General features: G+C 52.5%; 1 non-coding gene and 1 pseudogene across 1 annotated transcript; both read left to right on the forward strand.

The window, feature by feature from the left end:
• The first annotated feature begins 1,150 nt into the window (after window positions 1-1,150).
• LOC143187954 (5.8S ribosomal RNA) lies at window positions 1,151-1,305 on the forward strand. The gene has a single exon (XR_013003394.1). It is a non-coding gene; the product is annotated as a 5.8S ribosomal RNA (ribosomal RNA).
• A 1,355-nt stretch (window positions 1,306-2,660) lies between these two features.
• LOC143187956 (large subunit ribosomal RNA) overlaps window positions 2,661-7,382 on the forward strand; it is a 7,951-nt pseudogene continuing 3,229 nt past the window's right edge.

Below are 7,382 nucleotides of genomic sequence, written 5' to 3' on the forward strand. Positions count from 1 at the left end.
CGTTGTACGTACGCGCGGCATCTTCGATGGAGCGAAACTGTTCCTTCTCGACTGCCTGCGTGAGGCTTTGTCCCAGCGTTTACAAAGAGCCCGCCAGTTTGGGATGTATCGTTCCCTCCTCGGCGCGTAAGCATTGCGTCGATATATATAGCGCTTGCGTGAGGTGCATCTCCGATAGCCCCGTCGCCACAGCATGATATCGGGGTCTTTCATATCTTATGGAAGACATGGTCCCGTCGCTGCGCGATGTTTCGGTCACACACCCGCCGCTAATATATACGGTGCATACTCGCGCGGCAGAGAGAGGAGAGAGAGCGTGCTTGCCAGCTGCTTGCGCGAGGCTGCGCCCGTTTCTCCTATTTTCGGTGGGAATAATGAAAAGCGAGCGAAGAAGAGGTTAAGGAGAATAACCGATATGAGCGCACGAGTGCGAAAGCAAACGTTTTCCCATTCGCATCCCGCTCCCGGTGTTTCTTCGTCTCTTTACCTCGTTGTTCTCTCCGAACCGTCCAGCGGATGTGGACCCTCTCTTGAGAAAGAGAGGGCCCGGGTAACCTAGGACGCGACACGTATCCCGCGTCGATGTGCGGCCGTAGGGTACGTATTCCTGCCGTGTGAACAACAACTGTGGACCGGCTGTTAACAGCTTCGACTTTCGTGAGTCTGACTCCCAAGAATAATGGAATTTGTGTGTGAATTTAAGGGGATGAGAAAGACCGATCGAAGCCGGCTGCGAAGTCCGTTCTAATCGGCTATCCAAATCAGGAGGGGAATACGTACGTGCAGGGCGCTGCGACAATAAAATGGGGGGTGTCGTTTCAGAGGAGAACACCGTGGATGTACGTGGTTCACTTGATCGGGGTATCCCCGTCGGCTCCATCGTACTCTCCAGGTTGATCCTAGGTTTTTAAATGTACTCTACGCCTGGCCGTTACGGGAACCGTTCGCAATTGCGTGGCGGTCTCCGTGCGGAACCGCATCCCAGAGACCCCTGTGTCGTCACTTTCGTTCGTTCGGACGAAGTGTCGCGACGCCCGAACCTCCATCGACCGTGTGCTAGTTGGAGGCGCGGGTCTCGGATTCTTCCGAACCCGAGAACTATATACGAGTATGATATATATATATACATGAACACAGAATATTAAAATACAACCCTGAACGGTGGATCACTTGGCTCGTGGGTCGATGAAGAACGCAGCTAATTGCGCGTCAACGTGTGAACTGCAGGACACATGAACATCGACATTTCGAACGCACATTGCGGTCCACGGATACAATTCCTGGACCACGCCTGGCTGAGGGTCGTTCACGTAACCTTAAGACTGCTTACGTTGGCATCTCGGTGTCACGTACGAGCGATTGTTGGACCGTTCGTCGGCGTTTGCCGCGGTCGCACGAAAACAAGCGAGAATACGCTCTAGACGTCATGGAGGGAAGAAGGTTGTGTGTACGCGGCAGATGACTGGAGACATCGTCGTCATCGTCGTTGCTTTGTCGTTCCGGACTTGCGTGAGTGCTAATTTTCACACGGCGTCGTGAGTCGCTTAATTTGTCGACCGCCCGTGTGTGTATGTGCACCGCTCCGGACGCAAGCGCGCGGACGTACGATCATCGACCAGCCTCCGTGTCTCGCCAAATACCCTCGTGATTGTTAACAGACAGCGTTCGCTTTTCGTGCGAGTTTTCATCCGCGCTCCCGACGTAGTCTGAAATGATGCGTGTAAGAAAGAGGCGTGCGTAACCCGCAACGACACACAAGAGAGTTTGTCGTGAGACTACAGAGAAGGACAATGAAAGGGTGTGCGAGTGAGCATGAACACGAGATCGCGTATACCCCACCCGTGTAGTGTGGTGAAGAAATGTATGACGAGAAACAGAGCCCCAGGGATTCTAGAGGGATCGTCTTGTTGCAGGAACAACGCGAAAAGGAGGCACTCATTCGTCGAAACGATGAAGTTCCGGGATGCATCTTCCCCGGCCACGTTTCGGTCGAGTCGTTTGTGGCTCCGTGAATGTGTTGTGTTGTACTACAACTTGTTTCTGTATCCTGAATCCTCTTTGGCGAGGCTTACACAGCCGCCATATATATGACTCATCACATAGGGATGACTTCTCTCCTAGAAGGAGGAGGTGGAAAGGTAGCAGCGTCCGGTCGCCCCATGTCTTCGCGTTAGTCGATCGCCGAGAGAGACCGCGCGTCAAGTCCGGTCGTCCAGTCCACGAAAGCTATACAAAAAGCAAGCGGACGGGCGTTAAACCATACCGGCAGTCGCCTGGCGAGAGTCTCTCTCCTTTAGATCGAATTAAACGAGACGCGAAGATGCTTTGGTGTGGCGCATTAAGGACGATGTGACTTACTTTCCGCTGATCACTTCTGGCGAATTACGAGGAGCTTCCTTACCTTTGGAAACGCTGCTGTTGCGTTACGACAACATATTCCGAAGGCACACGGCGAAGTTGGGACGACGCATCGAACATGATCTCAAGTCTCTCTCTCATTTCCCATTTCTCGTAACATTCGTTCACACACTCTGCCTGGTCCGCTTCTCTCGGTTGTGTGCCCCCGTTGTACGAGGATTACGCCACAGCTTCTTTCGTCATTTTTACACATATATAAAATATATCACTCTACGTGTGTGATATATTTAACACGTATACGACGACCTCAGAGTAGGCGAGATTACCCGCTGAATTTAAGCATATTACTAAGCGGAGGAAAAGAAACTAACAAGGATTTCCTTAGTAGCGGCGAGCGAACAGGAAAGAGCCCAGCACTGAATCCCGCGGTACTGCCGCAGGGAAATGTAGTGTTCGGGAGGATCCGTTTATCCCGTGACGTTGCATCGCGTCCAAGTCCATCTTGAATGGGGCCATTTACCCATAGAGGGTGCCAGGCCCGTAGCGACCGGTGCGCGTCTCGGGAGGGTCTCTCCTTAGAGTCGGGTTGCTTGAGAATGCAGCCCTAAGTGGGTGGTAAACTCCATCTAAGGCTAAATACAACCACGAGACCGATAGCGAACAAGTACCGTGAGGGAAAGTTGAAAAGAACTTTGAAGAGAGAGTTCAAGAGTACGTGAAACCGTTCAGGGGTAAACCTGAGAAACCCAAAAGTTCGAAAGGGGAGATTCATCGTCGACAAATGCTGGCTCCCGTTGGTGCGCGAAACCCCGAAAGGGGTGTCCGTCGCTTTTCCGCAAGGAGGGCGCACGGATGTTACGGCCAACGGCGAACGTTCCGGCTACGTAGACGTGCACTTCTCCCCTAGTAGGACGTCGCGACCCGTTGCGTGTCGGTCTACGGCCCGGGCGGTTAGACCGTTGCGTCGCCTTGTGCGTGCGCGACGGACCCTCGGTGACCCGACCGGCTGCGCGACGGTGTTCCCCCAGATGGTATCGGGCCGCAACCAGTCTTCTCATTCGAACGGTGCGTCAGGCCCGCCGCAAGCTCGGTCAGCTTTGTTTGCCCTGTGGTACGGACGTCTTTCCCGTTCACGGGCCTGGCCAGCTGTTAGCCGGCGGAGCCCTCGGACTGGCCAAGCTTTGAATTACCTGTCGGCGGCGCTATTGCTTTGGGTACTCTCAGGACCCGTCTTGAAACACGGACCAAGGAGCCTAACATGTGCGCGAGTCATTGGGATGAGTAAACCTAAAGGCGAAATGAAAGTGAAGGTCGTCCTTTGCGTCGGCCGAGGGAGGATGGGCGCTGCATAGTGCTCCGCACTCCCGGGGCGTCTCGTTCTCATTGCGAGAAGAGGCGCACCTAGAGCGTACACGTTGGTACCCGAAAGATGGTGAACTATGCCTGGTCAGGACGAAGTCAGGGGAAACCCTGATGGAGGTCCGTAGCGATTCTGACGTGCAAATCGATCGCTGGAACTAGGTATAGGGGCGAAAGACTAATCGAACCATCTAGTAGCTGGTTCCCTCCGAAGTTTCCCTCAGGATAGCTGGCACTCACTCCTCCGTTCCTTCGGGGACGCGTCGAGTCTCATCTGGTAAAGCGAATGATTAGAGGCCTTGGGGCCGAAACGACCTCAACCTATTCTCAAACTTTAAATGGGTGAGATCTCTGGCTTGCTTGGTTCATTGAAGCCACGAGATTTCGGATTAGAGTGCCAAGTGGGCCAATTTTGGTAAGCAGAACTGGCGCTGTGGGATGAACCAAACGCAGAGTTAAGGCGCCTAAGTCGACGTTTATGGGATACCATGAAAGGCGTTGGTTGCTTAAGACAGCAGGACGGTGGCCATGGAAGTCGGAATCCGCTAAGGAGTGTGTAACAACTCACCTGCCGAAGCAACTAGCCCTGAAAATGGATGGCGCTGAAGCGTCGCGCCTATACTCTGCCGTCAGCGGCAAGTGGGGAGGGACGGTGCCATTACTGGTGACCGTCCTCCATGAAGCCCTGACGAGTAGGAGGGTCGCGGCGGTGTGCGCAGAAGGGTCTGGGCGTGAGCCTGCCTGGAGCCGCCGTCGGTGCAGATCTTGGTGGTAGTAGCAAATACTCTAGCGAGACCCTGGAGGACTGACGTGGAGAAGGGTTTCGTGTGAACAGCCGTTGCACACGAGTCAGTCGATCCTAAGCCCTAAGAGAAATCCTATGCAAATGTGGTGTCCTAAAATCAATGTCTGCAAACATATTATTATACAAAGAGATAAATTGAAAGATAAAAAAAAGAGACACACACACGTTGGGCGAAAGGGAATCCGGTTGCTATTCCGGAACCCGGCAGCGGAACCGTTTAACATCCGGGCCCTCATTGAGTGTTCGTCGGGGTAACCCAAAATGACCTGGAGAAGCCGTCGGGAGATCTGGGAAGAGTTTTCTTTTCTGTATAAGCGTTCGAGTTCCCTGGAAACTTCTAGCAAGGAGATAGGGTTCGGAACGCGAAGAGCACCGCAGTTGCTGCGGTGTCTGGATATTCCCCTCGGACCTTGAAAATCCAGGAGAGGGCCACGGGAGGTCTCGCGCCGGTTCGTACCCATATCCGCAGCAGGTCTCCAAGGTCAAGAGCCTCTAGTCGATAGATTAATGTAGGTAAGGGAAGTCGGCAAATTGGATCCGTAACTTCGGAATAAGGATTGGCTCTGAGGAGCGGGGCGTGTCGGGCTTGGTCGGGAAGCGGGTCTGGCTGACGTGCCGGGCCTGGGCGAGGTGAAGGGTCTTAGACTTCGGTCGACGTCCTGGGATCCGAACTCGGTCCCGTGCCTTGGCCTCCCGCGGATCTTCCTTGCTGCGAGGCTTCCGCGTCGGTTCAGCCGTCGCGTGTCGTTTCTTCGGCCGCCATTCAACGCTCGGCTCAGAACTGGCACGGACCAGGGGAATCCGACTGTCTAATTAAAACAAAGCATTGCGATGGCCCCCGCGGGTGTTGACGCAATGTGATTTCTGCCCAGTGCTCTGAATGTCAACGTGAAGAAATTCAAAAAAGCGCGGGTAAACGGCGGGAGTAACTATGACTCTCTCCTCGCTTGAGGTGTCGGGCTAGGCTATCACCTAGCCTAGTATCCGAGAGGAAGAGTCGCTCCCAGGAACGAGGGATGCTCGCATCCTAAGTTCCTGCCAAACGGGGGTGTGGGGTCAGGAAATTGGGATATACGACCACCTTATCCCAACTTCGTCTGGAAACCCGCCCCAAGGCCGACCTCCACGTCCAGCCCTTAGGCAAGGCTACGTGGCGCCGGGAAAGGGACCACTGTGTTGCCTGGTCCTAGCTAACGGAGGCGGCCGAAACAGGCGAAAGCCTAGACATTATGTCAGAGGCGCCAAGGGTTAGCAGCCCAAGGATGCCTCGGAGCTCGCTCCACTTCTCTTGCTACGAAAAACAAAAAGAAGCCTCGGAACTCCGATTGCCCTTCTGTTGACGACTCGGCGATGTCTTCTGGATATTCCGTCGATTTACGTTTGGATTCTGATTCTGATTTTATGTTTTGTCCTTCATGTAATGTTGATTTGTCCACTAGGATCCTAGCGCAGAGAAAGCAACACATCCGTCGTTGTAATCAGCCACCACCTAACAGCGATGGTACATATTCTTGCGAGTTATGTTCCATTCCGTTTAGATCGTTTGCAGGCCTCCGCCAGCATATGAAACGATCCCATACATCTGATTATAACGATCGGGATGTTTCGCTTACAAAAAATAGGGCTCCGACTAGCCGAGCCAGATGGACCTCTGCGGAGGAAAAGCAACTCGCCCGTTTGGAATCCCAACTCCCCGCAGGTCTGCCACAAAAAGAAATAAATATCCGCCTGGCTAGCCAGCATCCGGGCCGCTCTGCCGAGGGTATAAAGAAACAACGCCAGAAACCATCATACAAAGCCATCTTTCAGTCCATAATCAGCGAATCATTATCGTCCATGCCCACAACTTCTGCAACACCACCGATCTCACATAGAATTAGATGTCCACTCACACCCCGGATTCGCCTGGAACGCATAGACTTTATAGCACCTTGGAGCATCCGTCAACCGTTGCACTCACATACAAACCCGGTGACAATCCCTCCTCCACCGGAGCTCGAGGATTGCGCTCTTATCAAGCACGCAGAAATATGTACTTATATTAGAGAACTTATTCCATCTTGCAGCGTAAACGTCCAGTCTCTTATTCAAAATATACTCGCAAACCATAGTTTTGAACAAGTCGATCCTGTTATTTCCTCTGTTATTCGCAGTCTGGCCACGTCTCATCACACATCTGGTCCATCTAAACGCAATAGCAAGCGAGCCCAATTTCATAAGTCGTCCAATAGAAATAAACAACGCAAAAATAACCGTTCCACTACTCGATCAGCCATCTTTAGCAACTACCAGCGTCTGTTTGCCTCCAATCCTACTCAACTTGCGCACTCGATTCTCGACGGAAAGGAACTAAATGTCACCCAGTTCCCTACGATCGAAGAGATTGAAGATGAGTACAAACGCCTTTTCGAGGATTGTCCGGTGTACTCGGGCACGGTCCCTCAGCCATCTAATGAGACCGTATTCCTGGACCAACCCATCACGTTCAGAGAAACTGAAATTGCTCTTCGTCATTTAAAGCAATCGGCGAGCGGCCCAGACGGAATTAAGAGAGAAGATCTAAGGAAGGCGAACATGGCAGACGTGGTAGGTTTATTAAACATAGTTTTTGGAATGTGCCGTACACCCACCATTCTTAGACGCAACAGAACAGTTCTAATTCCCAAAAAGGGCGATCTATCCAAAGTCTCCAATTGGCGACCCATTACAATTTCCTCTCTTTTGTCGCGGCTTCTCCATAAAATTTTAGCGTCTAGGCTCTCAGAAAATATCAAGCTACATCATGCCCAAAGAGGGTTTACGTCCGGCGATGGTGTTATGACTAGCTTCACTGTACTCGATACAATTATACGAGAACATC

Source organism: Calliopsis andreniformis, unplaced genomic scaffold (genome assembly GCF_051401765.1).
Source record: "Calliopsis andreniformis isolate RMS-2024a unplaced genomic scaffold, iyCalAndr_principal scaffold0424, whole genome shotgun sequence".
NCBI classification, from domain to species: Eukaryota; Metazoa; Arthropoda; class Insecta; order Hymenoptera; family Andrenidae; genus Calliopsis; species Calliopsis andreniformis.